This window comes from Phaseolus vulgaris, chromosome 4 (assembly GCF_051622355.1).
Source record: "Phaseolus vulgaris cultivar YP4 chromosome 4, ASM5162235v1, whole genome shotgun sequence".
NCBI classification, from domain to species: Eukaryota; Viridiplantae; Streptophyta; class Magnoliopsida; order Fabales; family Fabaceae; genus Phaseolus; species Phaseolus vulgaris.
This window is the reverse complement of record NC_143501.1, coordinates 32,363,947-32,386,145: the sequence shown is the minus strand read 5'-3', so window position 1 is coordinate 32,386,145 and position 22,199 is coordinate 32,363,947. Positions and strand designations below refer to the sequence as shown.

Genomic DNA, 22,199 nt, shown 5'->3' with positions numbered 1-22,199 from the left:
ATTAGGTTAACCCGTTGATTTCCCACCAGATCATGATTTTCAATCAAATTATTCTAGCCTATTTTTGATAAACTGGTGGTGTAATAGATCATAATCAAAATGATTCATATTGTCATCTTTAGTTATGATGCAAAGTTATTTATGTTTGATTAAGTTAGAAATATATATGTATATAATATAATTAAAATCTAATGAAATCTTTTTTTATTTACAATCAACACTACAAAAAAAATTATTAAATAAAAATTAATTTTAAATATGAAATATAATTAATTTCTACATTAATTAAATTAAATAATATTTTGAAAAATAAAATATTATTAATATCTAAATTAATTTATATTATTAATAAATAATTTTTAAATTAATATCTAATTAGTTACTAACTTTAAAATATTAAATAATTGATATCTAAAATTTTAATAACTAATTAGATATCAATTTAAAAATTATTTATAAATAATATAAATTAATTTAGATATCAATAATTTTTTTATCTCTATAATTATATTTAATTTAATTAATACAGTAATTAATTATTATTATTTTTTAAAAAATTATTTTATAATTTTTAAAATTTCTATTTATTGATTTCTTATTACTTAAAAATATATCTGAGATAGTCTGAGATGCTTAGCAAAGAGAGAGCATCAATTTCTTCTTTTCCTTCAAATCCATCTTCCTAGCATTCACACATTCAAGAGTAGAAAGCCAAAGATGTTGAAACAAATGTACATGATTAATTATATAATTTAATATGATACGTCCACCAAAGATCAATTATATGATTTGTTAGGCCAAATTGAAAACGAACCATAAATAAGAGACATAAAAGAAAATTGTTATTATATTGTTTGTACTAACTACTGATGCTCACTTCAGCAAGCACATTATACAGCAAAATTTGTGAGTAAAATGAAGCAGATATCTTCTTTTATTGAAATAAATATTAAATTTTCAGATACGTTAAGAAAAGTCAGTGTGAACAATCAAATATATGCCAAGAATTTATTCTTCATCTACTGGAATTGGTTTCACACAGCCTTAATTAAGTTGGATAAGGAAGTCGGTTGAATATAAATATATATTATTAGAAGTACTTAAATATCCTCTTTAAATGTTAAAATACTAATCAATGTATAACTTTTGATGTGAAATTGTATTGGTTTGTGGTGTCTACTATAGTTATAGTTGATTCTTATTGAAGTGGTTGGTTCAGGAATATATTTTGTTCTTTAATATAGTTCAAATCCAATGAATAGAACTTTCATGCAGCTGGGCTGGTTTTTACTCTGCATATAGTAAAGAAAAACTATTAATAAAATGACAAAAGCAAATGAAATAAATAAAGAAATTGTAAATCTGACAAAAATAGAAGTAAATGTTGTATTATAATAAATCATTAAATAAAAAATAGTTTTAGAAATAAAAAACAATTAATTAAATTAAATATTATTTAAAAAAATAAAAAAATTATTAATATTTAATAATTATTTTTAAATTAATTTTTAATTAGTTATAAGTAAAATAATAAAATATAATATTAACCTTCAATATTCATGCCATCTAGTCATTTAGTTTTATAGTACATGGGTTGAATAATTTAAATAATTTTTTTAATTTAATTTATTTTTTATTGTTGATAAAAAAATATATTCATGTAGTGTAGTGAATGTAACCGTGTGAAAAAAAATCACAGAACCTCCAATGTACGATACTTTTCTTTTTTCTTTCTTCTTTCTATCTCGATTTCTCCATTTCTCTTTCTTCTCTCTCCATACATGTACCGTCTTGATAGTCGGAAGTGATGACGTGGCATCAAGCTACAGTATAGGCGTGTTGACGAGATGCCAGGTTGGCAGAAGGGAAGGAAGTCGGGGGGCTCGTGAAATCGCCAGTTATTAAGTTGGCGTGCTCCGATCTCCAGCATACCAGAACCGGCGGTCACCGGGTTAAAGATGAAGTCGCCAGATGTAAACTCGGGCGACCAAGTGATTAGAGATCGCCGGGGCAAGCACATCGCCGAAGATGAAGGTAGTGCAAATTGTGAAGGCGGCCGGCGAGACCACAGGGAAGGTGTACGAAGGCACCCTAACTCGCCAATTCCAGTAGAGATCGCGCTCCAAGTTAGCTATGCACTGAGCAGTATTATGCATAAGTAACTTAGCCAAAGGAGAGTCAGAAGCAGCGCCCAAGTCAAGGAGGCTCCAGATGATGGCACGTGTACGACTGGATGCGGGCCATGTGTCCAGATGTGTAACTGCCAGGAGAGAGAAAGTGACCAGGTATATAAGGGTTTCCCAACGAACTTCTGAGGTACGCACGTTCAGATTGTCTTCTTTACGCTTGCAAGTTCTTGAGCATACTGTGAGAGAGAACTGGTTCACGGTTCCTTGAGAGTTCTTGAGTGTTACTCTTGAAGTATTTGGTGGTTCAGTCACTGACTTGGGCGTTGGAGTGCGATCGGCCGCAGCGGCGCCGCTCTGTTCTTTTGCAGGTTCTTGAGGTGGATCGTGACGAAGGACGGAGGGTGAAGCGGTGCACACGTCGATCCAAGTTTGACGAGGCAAGTTCCAACGTTTTGGTCAACAGGCAGGATCAATACATAATCTATTTTAGAATCAGATCGCACCTCGCTGTAGCTAAGGAGTTAAGGAACATTTCTACCCGATTAGATTTTTAAACAGAGTAAGTTCTTTTTTGCTCTAAAGATCCTTTATCCTATGTTTTTCCTTAGGATTTAGTTATCAATCTTGGTGGGGTAAGTTGAGAAGAGTAATCCTCTCAACTTATTCTACTATATACTGAATTTCTGTTCTGTTTGGATAACTTGCATTAGGCACTTATTTTGTGTACCGACCAGTCCTCGGGCGTCGTTGACCATCAGTAATGTTGGGGCCACGTAAGCGGGGTCCCACGAGCGGCGTGAGTCAGTGTCTCGTGAGGCACGTGCGCCAAGGAACCAAAGAGTGGTCAAACATCGGTCACCAGGATGTACCGACGTGCCACTAGGCAGTATGGAGAGGTCGGACATCGGGGACTCGAACAACAAAGCTAGGCGACGAGAGGTGGATCCCAGACCACACACCAGTTATCAGTAAGGGAGAAGCCTAGGTCACGAGAGTCCATGCGTGTGGAGTGGATGACGCGTTCAAGCGTAACACAAGTATATAGCCGCTGGAAAGGATACGACCTGTGAGGGTCACGTTCCAGCAGTGAGCTGCATGCATGGCGCGTGGACAGCTAGGACGCTCCCAGGATGGGTGACCCCAGAGATTAGGTGCACGAGGAGGCATCCAGGTGGTCATCCTGTCAGAGGTTGCACTCCAGTTAGGGAACCCTATGCGCTAGGTTATCCTAAGAGTGGGTAACAGTGGCACTGGGGCCCACCCCTTCAGGAAGCCTATTTTGAGTAACGGAAACAGTGGAAACCCTAGGCTGTATAAAGGGAAGTAACAAACATAGTAAGGTATGCTATTCATTTGCGCTGCTACCCACACACAGTCGACACAGAACTTTACACATAACAATTTTGGTGTTTCCTAGCCCTACATTGACTTGAGCATCAGAGTGCAAACAGCCTCTAGGGCGCCCTTTGCTTTGTGATTTCAGGTCTTTGATCGAAAGAAAGGCACAAACGAAGGCACAGAGAATCGGGCGTGGGAGTATCGTGAGACGTACGAAGGCCCTTGAGTCAACCGACAGGAACATTCTTGAAGCTTATCCAAACTGAGGGGATAAAATTCTAGAGGTTGCTTGGAAAACAAGCAATTAAGGTAAGGGAAGCTAACTTTAACTTTCAATAATACCCTAGGCTAGAAGATCTGAATGTGGAGGGGACGTGATCCCAAGTTTCAATTTCTCTTGCAAGGATGTCATTTGATAAAATTATTTGATTTGATGTTGTGTGAACATTATAAATATTAGATTTTGATAGTTTGGAAGTTAAATATTGTTTTTGATGATTGGAAAAGTTCTTGAATGTTATTGTATCGAGCACGAGTGCTCGGGTGCTCGAGCCTCGGTTTGGGCTTCTGGATGGTCAGCTCGGTTATTGGTCCCAAAGTGTGGGTCATGAGTTTGGCCCAATTTTATTGGTAAGCCCAATGGAAAATAATTAAAGTAATAAGTTTTGTCATGCATTAACCTATAGATAAGTATATGCACATCTATGGTTGTTACGTGAATAAATATACGCATAAGTTTGTTAACTGAATACGTTGCATGTTGGTTACATGATAATTATTAGTTGGTGAGAATAAAAGATAAGGGTGAACACGTGAAACAAAATGTTAGCATGTGGTTAGCACCTGAAAGATAATTGGTGCCCGTGACAGGTGGTTTTTCTATTAAGATAAAAGATTAAATGTTTTTAGTTATGCTTTCAGTTGAGATTATATTCTCGTGAACGAAAGTTGTTACACAAATAGTTATTATTAAAGGAAAAGAAAGAATAGGGTAAATCCCTTGTGTATATTGAACACATAGGGTTATGTTTGCATGAAAAAGAAACATATGGCTAAGCCCATTACATAAATATGAAATATCTAACAATATCTATAATATCTCGTAATATCTAATAATATATAATAATATCTAACACTCCCCCTCAAGTTGGTGCATATAGATTGTATGTACCCGATTTGTTACAAATGTAATCAATTCTAGGCCCTCGTAAGGGTTTAGTAAAAATATATGTTAATTGATTATTTGAATTAACAAGTTCCCATCCACAGCGTGAGTTCTTGGAGGTTTTGTAGTTTTCGGCGTGGTTGTGTGCTGGTGCAACCATTGTTCGCTGTTCGTTTGAGATTTGTTCGGTGATTTCGCGTTTTCCACCGTTCGTTTGGATTTTTGTTCGGTGAGGTGAAGTTTTCTGCTCCTTGCGCGAAATTTGTTCGGTGAAGATCTGAGTTCTTCGGTTTGTTTGGTTTCTCGTGGAAGAAGCGTTGGTTTCTGGTGGAGTTGCAGGTTTTCGTGGAGGTTCGTTGTGTTCTTGAGTTTTCTTGCGGAGTTTCGCGAAGTTCTGACCGATTGATCGCTGAATCGATCGTCGCTGAAGGAAGTGTTGTTCATTACACTCTGTGAATTGCCAAGATTTCATGAGAAAAATGAGAAGCAACCGTTCAAGTCCAGTTGCGCCCGTTGCTGCTGAAGGCGCCAGCGCCATGACGATGGCGCAGATGGTGGAGATTATGCGTTCGTTGCAGGCGAATGTGGAAGCCTCGCGCATAGAACAAGCGAGAATGCATGAGGACCTGGTCGCCTCTCGGGCCAGGAATGATAAGCTCAGTAAAGTGACTGAAGAGCTGCGTCAAGCTCTTCAGGAGCAGCGAGGGCGTCCTATTGCTGAAGAGGTCGTGCCGTCAACGCCGCCTCGTGTTTTTCCTATGCCTTTCGCTCAGGCGATTACTGACACGCCTATTCCAGCGAGTGTGGTACCTGTTAAGGCTGTTTTCACGGGCGTGGAGGATCCTGAGGCTCATCTCACCACGTTCCATACGCAGATGATGCTGTCAGGAGGATCAGACGCCGTGTACTGCAAGATGTTCGTGAGCACACTCCAGGGAACGACGCTGGAATGGTTTGTGAGCCTGCCTACTGGTCACATTACCAACTTCCAACAGTTCTCGAAGATTTTCGTCGAGCAGTACATTGTGAATAAGGCACCGCCCAGGGTGTCTTATGATTTGTTTGATATAAGGCAGTATCAGGGAGAGTCCCTCAGGGACTACCTGAATCGCTTTGGGGCGCAGATGGTCAGATCGCCGGCCAAAGATGAGGAAATGCTGGTCTACGCATTTAAGAAGGGCGTGCTGCCGGGACCATTCTGCGAGGCATTGATCAGGGCTCACCCCGCCACGTTTGCTGAGGTTAGGCGACTTCCGGTGGCCCACATCGCCGACGAGAGTGAAGTCGCCGAGAAGAGAGGAAGCGTGGCTCCCGCTAGGCCGCGCGCCCAGACCAGGATCCACCCACAGAGGGTTCTGGAGACAGCGGCGGCCAGGAGGGATCAGAGGACTCGCCATCCTTATGATCCAAGGAAGAACAAGGGCAGGGGCCAAGGTCGCCCGCAACCAGCACGCCGGGAGTACAATCGCCCGCCTAAGCACAAGTTTGTCATGGGATTGGCGGACCTGATCGCCATTCCCAACATATCAGCCAGGTTGAAAGCGCCCGAGAAGGTGGGTGACAAGGTGCTGGGACCAAAGCCAGACGCCTGGTGTGAGTTTAACCAGGGCTTTGGCCACACCGTGGATTCGTGCTTGGGTTTAGGATACCAGCTCGACGATCTATTTAAGAGCGGGTTCCTAAATGACTATTTGCTGGATAGAAGGACGGGGGGCGCGTCGAGCTCCCAACCAGCAGGTGGAGAAGCTCAGCAGCACGAGATGCCTACGCACGGAGAAATCCACACCATTGCAGGGGGTTTCTCAGGTGGTGGATGTACCGCATCACAGAGGAAGAGGTATGCAAGGTCTGTAATGACGGTGGATATGTTTGAAGACCACTCGCCGGATGTGGACATTACGTTCACCAAGCAAGATCTTTGGGACGTTGTGCCTCATGACAACGATCCCATAGTAATCTCATTGATCACAGCAGGAAGAAAGGTCCACAAGGTGCTGGTGGACCAAGGAAGCTCGGCAGACGTGATGTTCTGGCCGACTTTCACGCAGCTGGAGCTGCCCCTTGACCGGCTGAGGCCCTATGGAGGGTGTTTGTATGGTTTCGCTGGTGACCAGGTGGAGGTCAGGGGCTACATTGAGTTGAGGACTACGTTTACAGATGAGGCGGGTTCAAGAACAGAGAAAATCAAATACCTTGTCGTAAACGCTCCTTCAGCATACAACATTCTGTTGGGAAGACCCACGCTCAACAGGATAGGCGCTATACCGTCGACCCGGCACATGAAGGTGAAGTTGCCGTCTATGGAGGGGGTGGTGATCACCATCAAATCCGATCAGAAAGAAGCGAAGAAGTGCTATGAGAATAGCCTGAAAAACAAGAGATCGGTGAGTTACGTGACAACCACCCCGCCTCCTGGTGTGAAGCCCAGATCGACGGTAGTAGAAGAGACCGCCAGAAGAGACGTGGAGATGGTGGATGCTGAGCTGGGGGAGGGGAACGCCGGTCTGGAGGAAGAAGAGGCGAGGGATCGCCCTGAGGAAGCGAGAGAGCTGGGAATCGCCAGGGCGGTGATCGCAAGAGAGACCAGGCCAAAACCCGTCGAGCAGTGGCTCGAGAGAGAGATCGGGGAAAGATCTTCAAGCTGGGAAGATCCCTGGAGGTCAAGCTCCAGGACCAGATCGCCAAGGTGATAGAACGGCATCTGGATGCGTTTGCATGGTCCGCTTCGGACATGCCCGGGATCGATCTCGACTTCTTGTGCCATCATATGGCGATGGACAACTTGGTGAGACCATTGCGACAAAGGAGAAGAAAGTTCAACGAGGAGAGGAGGCAGGCGATTAGGGACGAAACACAGAAACTCCTCGCTGCAGGCCATATCAGGGAAGTCCAGTACCCTGAATGGCTGGCAAATATCGTGCTGGTGAAGAAGAGTAATGGGAAATGGCGCACGTGCGTCGATTTCACTGATCTGAATAAGGCCTGCCCAAAGGATTCATATCCTTTACCAAGCATAGACGCCCTGGTGGATAGTGCTGCAGAGTGTAAGTTGTTGAGCTTCCTGGATGCCTTCTCGGGGTATAACTAGATCAAGATGCATCCCATGGATGAAGAGAAGACTGCCTTCATGACCGAGAGATCGTGCTACTGCTACAAGGTGATGCCGTTTGGGCTGAAGAACGCGGGGGCCACGTACCAGAGGTTGATGGATCGAGTACTTGCATCGATGCTGGGAAGGAATGTGCAAGCGTACGTAGACGACATGGTCGTGACCTCGCCAGAAAAAAGCAAGCACGTTGCAGACTTGGAGGAATTGTTCACGACGATCGCCAAGTTCAGGTTGAAGCTGAATCCAGAGAAATGCATCTTTGGTGTGGAGGCTGGAAAGTTCCTGGGATTTCTCTTAACTGAAAGAGGAATAGAGGCCAACCCGGATAAGTGTGCCGCCATCTTGACGATGAGGAGCTCGGCCACTGTGAAGGAAGTACAACAGCTTATAGGTCGGATGACCGCCCTGTCTCGCTTCGTGTCAGCTAGCGGAGAGAAGGGCCATCCCTATTTCCAGTGTTTAAGACGCAATAACAAGTTTGCCTGGACGAAGGAGTGTGAGGAAGCCTTCGGCAAGCTGAAGGAGTATCTGGCGAGCCCGCCAGTTTTGTGTAAACCGCTGGTGGGAACCCCTCTCAGGTTGTATTTTGCTGTAACTGAGAGGGCGGTGAGTGCGGTGCTCACCCAGGATCAAGATCAGGCTCAAAAGCCTATTTATTTTTTTAGTAAGGTGATGTAGGGTCCCGAAACGAGATATCAGGCCCTGGAGAAGGCTGCGCTGGCTGTGGTATTTTCGGCAAGGAGGTTGCACCACTATTTCCATAGCTTCACAATTCTGGTGATGACCGATCTCCCCATCCAGAAGGTTTTGAAGAAGCCCGACGTTGCGGGAAGGATGGTGAAGTGGGCAGTGGAGCTGTCGGAGTTTGACATTAAGTATGAGCCCCGAGGCCTGATTAAGGGGCAAATCTTCGCAGATTTCGTGGTCGAGCTCTCATCTGAGGCGACACGAGTTGAAGGGGACGATTTCCGTTGGGTGCTCTCGGTGGATGGATCGTCGAACCAGCAGGGTAGCGGTGCTGGAGTCATTTTGGAAGGGCCCAACGGCGTGCTGATCGAACAATCTTTGAGGTTTGCCTTCAAAGCCAGCAACAATAAAGCAGAATATGAGGCGCTGATCGCCGGGATTTTGCTGGCCAAAGAGATGGGAGCCAGGGTGTTGATGGCTAAGAGTGACTCGCTGCTAGTCACGGGGCAAGTAACAGGCGAGTTCCAGGCTAAAGATCCACAAATGGCGGCTTACCTGGAGTATGTGCAAGAATTGAAGAGTTCCTTTGCCTCCTTTGAAGTGGTGCATGTGCCCAGAGAGCAGAATGCCCGAGCTGACTTGCTAGCTAAGCTCGCCAGTTCAGGCAAGGGGGGTAGGCAGAGGACGGTGATTCAAGAAACTCTGAAGACGCCGAGAGCATTTGTGGCAGATCACCTGGTTCTTCAGATAAGCAAGTCGACGGAAAAAGCGGCAAGAAGTCACAGGTCTTTGACGCAAGAAACTTTGAGATCGCTGAGAATTAGAGCATGTCGAGGAGAGAAGGTGAACATGACGCAGGTCTGCGCTACCCATGAGCCAGACACCTGGATAACACAGTACAAGCGGTGCCTGGCAGATGGCCTTCTCCCGCTGGATCCGACAGAGGCTAGGAAGATAAAGAAAAATTCTAGCAAGTACACAATGATTGATGGCGAGTTGTACAGGTCTGGGTTCACTCACCCACTCCTGGAATGTGTGCATGGCGAGAAATGCACGAGGATTATGGCAGAGCTCCATGAAGGGATATACGGAAGCCACGTCGGGGGTCGAGCTCTGGCCACAAGGACTCTCCGTGCAGGTTACTATTGGCCAACAATGAGAGAAGATTGCAAGAGATATGCGCAGTGTTGCAAACAATGCCAACAACACGCCGATTGGCACAAGGCGCCTCCCGAGGAGTTGAAGTCGATTTACAGCCTTTGGCCCTTTCATACATGGGGAATCGACATCCTGGGACCATTCCCGCTGGCGATCAGGCAGATGAAGTACTTGGTGGTGGCGATTGAGTATTTCACCAAGTGGATCGAAGCAGAACCAGTGGCCCAGATCACTGCACACAAGATCGAAGGTTTCGTATGGAAGAACATTGTGTGTCGGTTTGGTGTGCCCAAGCGCCTGGTGTCGGACAATGGGACTCAGTTTGCAAGTCACCTGTTGAAGAAGCTGTGCGAAGGGGTGGGAATTCAACAAGTGTTTGCATCCGTCGAGCACCCTCAGACAAATGGCCAAGTAGAGTAAGCTAATCGGGTGTTGCTAAGAGGTTTGAAGAGAAGGCTAGAGAAAGCCAAAGGAAGCTGGGCTGAGGAGGTACCCCGTATAGTCTGGGCGTACCACACCACCGAACAGTCAGGAACCCATGAGACCCCGTTCAGCTTGGTCTATGGGTGTGATGCAATGATTCCAGTGGAGATCCAGGAGAGCTCGCCGAAATTCCAGAACTTCGTAGAGGAAGACTCGAATGAAGAGAGAAGGTTGAACCTGGACCTGCTGGATGAGGTCAGGGAAGAGGCGAGGTTAAAAGCTGAGGCGATGAAGAGAAGGATTGAACGAAGATATAACTCGAAGGTGATGCCGAGACAGTTCAGAGAAGGCGACCTGGTGATGAGGAAAGCCCACCAGTACGAGATGGAGAATAAGCTGTCGCCTAAGTGGACGGGACCGTTCAGAATAACCGAGGCGCTCGGGAACGGCGCCTACCGCTTAGAGACATTGGAAGGAGGGGCGATTCCTCGCACTTGGAACGCCACGCACCTCAAGTTATATTACAGTTAAGAACTTTGTAAGTAAAGACAAGCACGAAGTTACATTACAATGTCTCTGTTAAAACAGTTTGAAGGGGGCACTCTTTTTTCCCTAAGGAGGGTTTTTAATGAGGCCACCCAATAAAGAAGAGCTTTCGAAGCTTAAGGTTGTTTTAGATTGCATGCTTGCTGTTTTCCAAAGTTTTGAAGAAAGACCTTGTCACCTATATGTGATTTAAGGCAAGTTAAAGATATGTTGCATGCTTTCTAAAAAGTTTCTAAGTCCTCATCGTCTTTCGGCGATTGGAGGCATCAATTAAAGTTAAAGTCCTCATCGTCTTTCGGCGATCGGAGGCACCAGTTAAAAGACCTCAACGCCCTCGCGCGTTCTGAGGCGAGATAAAGACCTCCTCGCCGTCGAGCGAGTGCAGGCGAGGAAGAGTGAAAAGTCCTCAGTGTTTCTGGGGGCGAGAAGATATAACCCCTGGGGCAATGTAGAGGCACCAGTGAAAAGTCCTCAATGCTTCTGGGGGCGAGAAGATGTAACCCCTGGGGCAATGTAGAGGCACCAGCGAAAGTCCTCAGTGTTTCTGGGGGGGAGGAGATGTAACCCCTGGGGCAATGTAGAGGCACGATTTAAAGACCTTCTCGCTTATGAGCGAGTTCAGGCGAGTTAAAAGACCTTCTCGCCTAAGAGCGAGTTCAGGCGAGTTAAAGACCTTCTCGCCGATGAGCGAGTTCAGGCAAGATAAAATCCTTCTCGTCTCGAACGAGTTCAGGTATGGTGTAAAGGGTGGAAGAAGGTTGGAGGGTGGCTAAGGTAGGTTCGAAGAGAGTGCCCAGCCACCCGGTCTTTTGTTCTGAAGCTCAAGGAGGTAGAGAAGGATCCGAAAGGCGCCTCTACCCCCAGATGAAGGAACAATGGCCAAGTTGTGAAGGCAGAAAGAAGCTGATATCGCCAAGAGTCTTTGGCGACCAGGAAAAGTTCATGCAGTGGCAATAAAGTTAAAGACCCGTTTTGATGAAGCAGGTCGGGTTAGCGGTGTCTTAAGCCATTAGTTGAGTTAAAGTTCATTGTTTGAAGAGTGATTTTACACTAAGGTTCATTGCCTTAAGACTACAAGTTGTTAGAGTGATTGTTATTCGAAATCGAAGTGGTTCGAAGCAGTTAAGTATATGATCGCGCTTACGAAATCGCTAAGTTAATTTCTTGAAGCAAATTGTGCAAGGAAAGTTAAAGCAGCCAAAGAAGTGATTTGTTACAAATGTAATCAATTCTAGGCCCTCGTAAGGGTTTAGTAAAAATATATGTTAATTGATTATTTGAATTAACAAGTCTTGATATCTCCCAATATAATATTTTCTTGAATGAAATGACAATCAATCTCAATATGTTTGGTCCTTTCATGAAAAACTGGATTTGAGCTAATATGAAGAGCAACCTGATTATCACATATAAGTGTCATTTGAGTGACTTCTCCAAATTGTTATTCTTTAAGTAACTGTTTAAGCAAATAAGCTCACAAGTAATCAAGGCCATAGCTCTATATTCTGCTTCTGCACTAGATCTCACCATAACACTTTGTTTCTTGCTCTTCCAAGAGATCAAGTTATCACCAATGGAGACACAATAACCAAAAGTTGATCTTCAATTAGATGGAGATCTTGCCCAATCGGCATCTGAATAACAAACGACTTTAGTATGGTTATTATGACCATATAACAAACCTTTTCCAAGAGAGCCTTTAATGTCCTTTATTATACAAATGACTGCATTCCAATGATCATCACATGGAGAATTAAGAAATTGACTCACCACACTGATTGCAAAGGAAATATTAGGACGAGTAACAGTGAGATAGTTCAATTTTCCAACTAATCTCATGTACTTCTCAAGATCTGAAAGAGGATCCCCCTGATTGGGTAGAAGCTTGACATTGGGATCCATGGAAGTATCAACAGATTTCGAATTCATCAACCCAATTTCCTCCAAAATATCCAATGCATGTTTTCTTTAAGAGATAACAATACCAGTATTGGATTGTGTTACCTCAATCCCCAAGAAATATTTGAGTTTGCGAAGATCTTTGGTCTGAAAGTACCGAAAAAGGTGTTGTTTTACTTGTTAGATGCCATGGTGATCATTGCTTGTAAGAACAATATCATCAACATATACTACAAGATAAATATACCTAGCACTCGAGCGACGGTAAAAAATTGAATGATCTGCTTCACTGCTAGTCATACCAAACTGTTGAACAAAATTCCTAAATTTCCCAAACCAAGTCCTAGGAGATTTCTTGAGGCCATATAAGGATTTGCGAAGACGACATACCAATCCAGAAGACTCCCCCTGAGCAACAAAACCGGAAGGTTGCTCCATATAAATTTCTTCCTGCAAATCCCCATTAAGAAAGGCATATTTGACATCCAGTTGATAAATAGGCTATTATTGGAAAGCATCCATAGCTATGAATAAGCGAACATAAGCCATCTTTGCCACTAGAGAAAAAGTATCACCATAGTCTAAACAAAAAATTTGGGTATAACCCTTAGCCACAAGATGAGTTTTGAGATGATCAATAGTACCATCAGGACCAACTTTGATAGCAAAAATCCACCTGAAACCAACAATAAACTTCCTAGATGGTAAAGGAACGAGTTCCCAAGTTCCATTATTTTGAAGCGCATTCATTTCATCAAGTATGGTCTGACACCAACCAGGATAAGCTAAGGCATCACCTACAAATTTTGGAAGGGACACAAAAAAATAGACGAAAGGCAGGTATAAAAGGGTTGAGATAGTCTATGGTAACTCAAAGCAATATAATGTGGAGAGGGATTACGGTTAGAACGCATACCTATAGGGATATCAATAGGAAGATTAGGTTCAACTATCGAAGTCGGAGGAGTTGAGGTGTTGGCACTAGAAGAGAGTCATCTGATGGACGATGAGATGTTTGATGACAACTATACACCTAAAGAGTTGGTGGCGATGGTGAATCTTTAGGTGCACTAGGCACAACAAGAGGAATATTAACTTGATTAGATGAAGACATAAAAGGAGAAGAATAAGACTTAAAGTAAGGGAAGATTCACTGAAGGTGACATCTGCTGAAATAAAATAACAGTTTAGAGAAGGTGAGAAACATTTATATCCTTTTTGGGATCTAGTGAACCCTAAAAAGACACATTTGTGTGACCTAGGAGATAATTTATCAAGACCAGGACTAAAGTTATGAACAAAGCATGTGGACCCAAAAACTTTTGGAGGTAAAGAGTGGAGAGGGTCATGTGGAAATAAAATAGAATGAGGAATTTTGTCATCTAAAACTTAAGATGGCATGCGATTAATGAGATAACATGCACTAGGAACAACATCACCCCAAAAACACTGAGGAACATCACCATGGATTAAAATAGTAAGAGTTCTTTCAACAAGATGTCTATTCTTGCGCTCAGCTACCCCATTTTGTTTGAGGTGTATAAGCACATGAAGTTTGATGAAGAATACGATGAGAAGCCATAAAATTTTTAAAAGAATGAGAAAGATACTCACATTAATTATCACTGCACAAAATTTGAATGGAAATTCCAAATTGATTTTTAATTTTTTGTAAAATATTTGAAATATAGAAAACAACTCATAATGTTTTTTCATTAAAAACACCCAAGCACATCTTGAATAATCATAAATAAAAGTAACAAAATACTGAAATCCTAAATTAGACTTAATACGACTTGATCCCCAAATGTCAAAGTGAACTAAGGTAAAAGAAGATGAAACACGTTGTGAGACACTACTAGGAAAAGAACTACAAATGTGCTTCCCTAATTGACATGACTCACATGATAAACTAGACACATTAGAAAAACTTGGAACAAGCTGTTGCATCTTGGCAAGACTAGGATTACCTAACCGAGCATGAATGAGAGATGGAGAATCCATAATTGTGCCAACATATGCAGAGATCTATAAGTGATAAAGTCCATGAGACTCACATCCGGTGTCAATCATCCATCCCAAACTCCGGTCTTATAAAGAAACAAAATCTTTGGTAAAAGAAATAACACAATTAAGGGAACGAGTGAGACGACTAATGGATAATAAGTTAAATGGAGACCTAGGGACATCTATCAATTTTGTGGCCAAGTTTTCCAGAATGATCACACTTGTGACGCCCTTTGCCCGACTTGGGAGGACGAGTACGATCATTATGCTGAGAGACTAAAGCAGAAGAGTGATCTACATGAGATGTTAATTATGTGGTGTGTTTACCTGGCACACGCAGAAGGGTAGAACAAGTGGAAGTAAAATTGGGTATGATAGGAGATCCCAAAATTTGATCACGAACATGAGAATAATAATAAAGAAGGCCATGTAAACCCTATAACATGAAGAACTTAGATCTTTGTTCCAGTTCTTGAGAAGGATTGGGGGTAGGAGGTAATAACTCATTAAAATCATGAAGAAGAGCATGAAGTTTACCCAGATATTTCGCCATTCTACCATTAAGACTTTTGGGAACAACAATTGTGAGGAGATTTTGACATACACCATAAAGACGTTGAGTATCATTGGTGTATAATAATTTTGCTTGTTCCCAAACTTCTGATCATTTCTCACAGGTACGCAAAATTTGTTTTAAAGATGAGCGAATGGTAGATTTGATAACAATGCATAATTGAGCATCAATTTTCAACCAACGGGAAACCTCATTTTCAAAAACATTAGGACAGGTAAGATGATCAATATAACCTTGACCTTTAAGCCATAATTTAATATCCGAGGCTCAAGTGTCATAATTGGTTCCATCCAATTTGTCAAAGGAAATATGAACATTGACATAATTAGTATAAAGAGAAGGATCTGGCATAATGACAGCGGAAGGAGTCACAATGGCAGCGACAACGAAAGAAGCCATAGTGGTAGCGGAAGCGGAAGAAGCCATAGAGGATAAAGATAAATCCATTCACCGGTCAAGTAGCGACAACAACAAAGATGAAGGCTCTGACAGCGATTTCAGTAGCGTCTCAACGGCGATTCCGGCAGCGTCTCCAACGGCGATTCTGACAGTGTCTCCAGCGGCGGTTCCGATGAGATTCTGGCGGAATCTGTGATGAGGATCCGGCGACGGCTCCGGTGAGGATCCGACGGCGACCCCGGTTAGGGTCTGGCGATGGCTCTGGTGAGGCAGCAACGGTAGCGGCTCCAGCGAGGCGGTGGGACGGTAGTTGGAAAATTTCACTGAACAGTGGGTTCAACAATAAAAATTGAACCTTAACCTATACTTTAGATACCATATTAAAGGAAAATAAAGAATAGGGTAAATGCATTGTGTATATTGAACACATAGTGTTATGTTTATATAGGAAAAGAAACAAATTGGCTAAGCCCATTACTTAAACATGAAATATCTAACAATATCTATAATATCTCATAATATTTATAATACTTAATAATATCTAACAGTAATAAAAGGGGTTTTAGACCCCAGGTGAAGGTACGTTGTTTCTGAATACTAAATTGAAACTGATTACTTTCAGTAAGCTCTTATTGACTTGATCGTCGGAGTGTGATCAACAGGTAGAGCCCTTCTGTCTTAATGAAGCCACATTCCAATGCAATAAGAAGACGCGAAACAGAATCCGAGGGAGGTAGATAAAAGAGGAGCTTTCCACCCAGGTCAACTGGCGAAAGAGTCAACCGACGAGAATATTTGGTGCCCACCGTGGGGCACGATAAAATATGATCCCATCCATATTCATGTACGAGTTTTTTGACGAGATGAGAAACACCAGCCAAGGACTGTTGTAATCTAAAGGAAGTGAGGCTCCCACTTTACAGCAGCTCATGGAGACCATAAAGGCCCTCTAGGAAGCCAATGACCAGTATAAGTAAGAGTAGGAGCGGATCTAGCAAAAAGCTAAAGTCGAGAAAGAAAGGCTATGAGTAGAAGGCCGAGCTTAACAACTGCTTATTTAGGATTGGCTAGAAGAGTTGTGCAAGACCAACGAAGACTTGCGCAAGGATATATAGCAGCATGACCAATGTTCTACAAGGGAACGGGGTTCAAACTTTCCCTTGAAAGATTGTTCCAAGGCATTTTCGCAAGCAATCATGGATAAGCTTGTGCCGGCACACTAAATCACGCCCAAGATTGTTTTCACAAGAGTAGAAGACCTTGAGAATCATCTCACAACATTCAATGCCCAGATGATTGTTTCTGAAGGATCGGAGGTTATTCAGTACAAGATGTTCATGAGTACATTCACAGGTACAACATTACAATGGTTTAGTTGGCTCCCTGATGGCCATATCACCTTTTTTGCGTAGTTCGCTAGGCTATTTAGAGAACAGTTCTCCACCAACCAGATCAAGCCTCCAATGTTATATCACTTCTTTAATGTGCGGGAGAGGGGGGGGAATTGTTGAAGGGGTATTTGAATAGATTATGGGCACTCACAGTGAGACTCCAGACCCATGATGAAGATGTGATGGTCATCGCTTTCGGGAAAGGGATTGCGGCAAGACCGTTCAACAATTCAGTGATTAGAAATCCAGCAGAGACATTCTCTGAGATACGACGACGGGCCGTCACCCACATCAATGCGGAGGAGGCTGTGGCCACGAAGAGTGGCAGCTCATGTTCTAGGCAGCCTAAGCCTAAGGAGAGCAGTCAAGCCTCCCAACCTTTGAGGGTTAATGAGACCTCGACCGAGAAGAAAATGGACTCGAGGTACGCACCATATGCATGCAGGAAGAACGAGCCCAAAACGAAGGCTAGAGAGGAGTTGGAATTTCGGCCCAAGTTCCGAGTATCTTATAAGGAATTGCTGGGCATGCCAGGGGTGGTAAACAAGATGAAGTTTCCTCAGAAGTCTGACAGGAATAATCTGGGGCCGCGAAAGGATGTTTGGTGCGAATTCCACAAAGGATTTGGGCATGATGTTGAGTGGTGTATAGTTGTAGGTTACCAATTGGTGAGCTTGTGAAGGAAAGGTTCCTAAAGGAGTACCTTGAGGCTGATCAGGAAGAGCCAAAAGGAGAAGTTGCCCTAAGGGATCAAATGCATGAGACACCAGTCCATGGAGAGTTAAACACCATATCGGGAGAGTTTTCTGAAGGAGGGAACACTGCTACTAAGTGCAAGCGATACGCACGAGTAGTGATGTCCCAGGAGACGAGGAGACCTGACCATCCACCAGAGCCCGACCCTTACCTCACGAGCTCTGATTTGAAAGACATGGTCCCTCACGAGAATGATCCAATGGTGATATCTGTTGTCACTGTGGGGAGGAAGGTATATAGAGTTCTCATTGACCAGAGGAGCTCAGCGACGTGATGTTTTGGTCAATGTTTAACAATTTGCAGTTATCTCCCGAACAACTGAGGCCGCATAATGGGTGCTTAGTTGACTTTGAGTTGATTTTAGGATTGCACAATTTATGGGTTGCACTTTGTTTAGGATTTTTGGATTAAAAATTTAAGGTGAGAACCCAAAGAAGATCCCCATTGGACACAAACTTAACCAAGTGGTCAAGTAAGTGTGAAGGTTCACTTCTAGAGGGCAAAGAGAAAAACACAATATGGTGATTATGATGAAAGTAAATTGCGGAAATGGAAGGAACATAAGATGAATAAAGACAAGTGATAACCAAAATTAAAAGACAGGCATGATATCATAAAGAGGGATGGAATGGATGGCGCAAAAAGAAATATGAAAAGAGGAAGGGATGAAGAATGCTTATGGAAGAAAAAGGGATGTCACGCCACGTGGAGAAGAGATGACTCCAAGATGAGTGGAGCAAAGAGCCGCCACTCGAGATGTTACCCACCGAAGATAAGACCCCAAAAGAGAGCTCACAAGTCTCACAAAAACACTCTTGTAGATTTTCTTTACTATAAAAATTCAATGTGTCAATACATGGAGGAAGACACCCTTTATATAGGAAGGAGTGACTTGGAGAGCAAGATGAGTGAAAGGTAGAAAAGGACGGGGAGAGGGGCTGCCTAGGGTGCTAACCATGGTCAAAAACGTCCCTTAGGCATAACTTCTAGAAGCTAGGTTAAAAAACCCTAATTCTAGGTCACTTGTCTTGAAAAAATGGGTTTGGTGCAAGCCCATTTCGCTAAGTACAGTCCCTTTTATGCTATGTGAGCCTACTCTAGCCTAATTTGCTATTTGGACACCTAAAGTGAGCCCAAATTATTTACAAACATGTTTTTATCTTTTAAGAAGACCAGAAGAAAGAACAATTGATGTTCTGGTCTATGCCCAATTCTTCTTCTTGGGAGGTCCATCGTATATTTGGTAGTGCCTTGACTTGATTGTTGAGATGACTGCTCATAGTGTGATCTGTCTCGAGTCCTTGGTCATCCTATTGGCTACTTGGTTTGTATCCTCGCTTAATAATTTGTAGTTATCTCCCGACCAACTGAGGTCGCATGATGGGTGCTTAGTTGGCTTTGCGGGAGATTAGGTGGAAGTGCGGGGGTACGTCAATTTGAGGACAACCTTTTCTGATGGCACCTCGGCTAGAACGATTGTTTTATGGTATGTTGTAGTTAATACACCTTCAACTTATAATTTGCTTTTGGGGAGACCTTCTTTGAATAGGTTAGGTATGGTAGCCTTTACAAGGCACATGAAAATGAAGTTGTCTTCTCTTGAGGGAGGAGTAACTACCCTCAGGTTTGATCAGAAGGTGGCACGAAAGTGCTACGAGAGTAGCTAGAAGAACCAGAGGGGAATATATTCAGTTGCCGTTCAAGGAGGAAGGCCTGAAGAGATTATAGAGACTGAAGTAGCCAACGAGAGGCGATCTGGACCTGCTGGTGAAGTTCAAGAAAGGGAGATAGGAGGGAAGATGTTCAAGCTCGGCATCTCGCTAGGCAAGGAGTTGCGGGACAAGATAGCCGAGGTGATATCAAAGCACAAGAGTGCTTTTGCATGGTCATCCATCGACATGCTCGGGATAGACCCAGATTTTTTGTGCCATAGGCTTACTATGGATGAGAAAGTCAGGCTAGTGGTTCAGAGGAGGAGAATGTTCAATGAGGAAAAACGTCTGATCATTAGAGAAGAGACTCAGAAGCTTTTCAACGTTGGACACATAAGGGAAATCTAATACCTTGAGTGGCTGGCAAATGTTGTGTTGGTGCAGAAAGCCAACAGGAAATGGAGAATGTGCGTCGACTTCACTAACCTGAACAAGGCATGTTCTAAGGATTCTTACCCGCTGCCAAGCATAGACTCCTTGGGGGACAATGCCTGGGATTGTCAGTTGTTGAGCTTCTTTCACGCTTTCTCAGGGTACAATCAGATTCGTATGCATCGTAAGGATGAGAGCAAGACTGCCTTTATGGTCGAGTTTGCCAGCTACTATGCCTTTTGGCCTCAAGAATGTTGATGCCACTTACCAGAGGTTGATGGACAGGATCCTCGGCCCCATGCTCGGGCGAAATGTTCAAGCATATATGGACGACATGGTCGTCACATCGAAAGAGAAAGATCAACACATTACTGACTTAGAAGAGCTATTCATGACAATTGCTAAGTATAACTTGAAGTTGAATCCAGAGAAGTGTGTGTTTGAGGTTGAATCAAGGAAGTTCCTTGTTTTTTTGTTAACTGAAAGGGGTACAAAGGCGAACCCCGACAAATGAGCTGAGATTATTTGGATGAGAAGCCTTGTTAATGTAAAAGAAGTCCAACAGTTAAATGGACACATGGCTGCCCTGTCTCGTTTCGTATCAGCCAATGCACAAGGGGTATCTATATTTTCAATGCCTGAAGAAGAACAACCGGTTTATGTGGACTGCCGAGTGTGAAGAAGCCTTTGTCAAGTTGAAAGAGTACTTGGCTAGTCCCCCCCGTTCTTGGTAAGCCGCTGCCAGGTACTCTCATTCGTCTTTATTTTGCTATCACATATCGGGCAATTAGCTCGGTCATTGTGCAGGATCAAGACAAAGTCTAGAAGAAAATGTACTTTGTGAGTAAGGTATTGCAGGGACCAGAGTACCAAGCTATTGAGAAGGTCGTTTTAGCCGTGGTGTTTACAACTCGAAGGCTCCGCCACTATTTCGAGAGCTTCATTGTGATTGTGATGACCGACTTGCCCATTCACAAAGTCCTTCAAAAGCCTGACATAGCAGGTCAGATGGTCCACTGGGCGATTAAGTTTTCTGAGTTCGACATACAGTACGAGCCTCGGGGGCCGGTTAAGGGGCAGGTGTATGCTGACTTCATGGTAGAGCTTGCATTAGAGGGCCTTTAGCCAGATCCTAATGACTTCCAGTGGGTTCTTTCAGTTGATGGATCCTCCAATCAAGAGGGGAGTGAAGTCGAGGTCATTTTTTTATGGAAGAGGCCCAAGCTTAGACCCTAGTTCAGGCTCAATAACTAGGTCCATGACAAAGAGGATTCAAGAAGATTGGGATTCTGCTACTGATGACAGAGAAACTTTTTTGTATATGTTCAAAGAGGACCACAAGAAGTAAAACCCAAGCCATGGGAGCTAGTTTCTTTATTTGTAATTTCGGTAGAGTAGGGTTCCTTTAGCATAATATGGGAGGTGTGCTTATCATTGTAGCCTGAGTAGAGCCTTTTAGGGTAGGAAGTTAACCTAGCTTCTAGAAATTTTCTCCTAGGGTGCGACATTGACTTTAGTCAATAATGTAACAACCCTTCTTTTGTGTATTTCCCATTATACCCTTACTCCTTACTCTCAAAGGTACCATCTCATATAAATAGGGTGCTTTGGCTCATGTTTTGTAAGATCAATTTTATGAGTGAAATGCTGCCAAATATTGCAAGCTTATACTCCCTTGTCTAGTCTCTCTAGGTTAGACACTTTAATCTTCACTTCCACCTTTCTTCAAGTGATATGGCCCAATCAATCACTCTTCATACGTTTAATGCACCTACAAGGAACCCATAGCTCTATATGAGCCCTCCTTGATCCATCACATCCATTGCTTCCGCCACCCTTTTCAAATCTCCAAGAAGAACAACCGATCATGAAGTGAAACCCATCATTCGGTATCTATAGCCAAGGTTTTTCAAGAGATAAGTGTTCTCTTCATTTTATTTGAGTCTTTTTCATTTCCTGGTTGTCATATGTTGTTTGGTTGTCTTGCTGTTTTATTCTTGTTTTTAGTTCATATTACTGTATGGTTTTATTTTGGTTCAAATTGTTCTAGATCTTCCAAACTGTTTTTAGGTTCCTTTGAGTATTTTGTGTTGGTCGTTTTGTTTTTAATTTTATTTGAGTCTTATTGATGTTTTAATCGGTGCAAAATGTTTGTGGTTGATTCTTTTTTATTTTTGAATCCATACAAGTTTTGTCAAAGTCATGTTCATCCTACAATGTCATAAATTCCAAGTGGTGCCTTTTATCGTTGATTTGGTTGCTTGATTTTGATTTTGAGTGCAATTTCTATTTCTGTTTTTGAAGCTTTGGTGCCAAAAGCTAAAAAAGACTTTCAGATTACATAATCTGAAAATTAATCATGCATTTGAAAAAAGGCTTCCGGATTACATAACCCAGAAGCTAATTACGAATTTAAAAAAACTTCCAAATTACGTAATCCAGAATATTACATAAGGGTATTTTTAAAAATACGAAAATTTATGGAGGTGAGAAAAGAATATATGGAGGTGCAGGAAGAAACCATCATTCTTTTC

The 22,199-nt window shown here is 42.9% G+C and overlaps 1 pseudogene; it reads right to left on the bottom strand.

Moving 5' to 3' along the window:
• Window positions 1-14,771: 14,771 nt before the first annotated feature.
• Window positions 14,772-15,434, bottom strand: LOC150028008 (uncharacterized; annotated as a pseudogene).
• Between the last annotated feature and the right edge of the window lie 6,765 nt (window positions 15,435-22,199).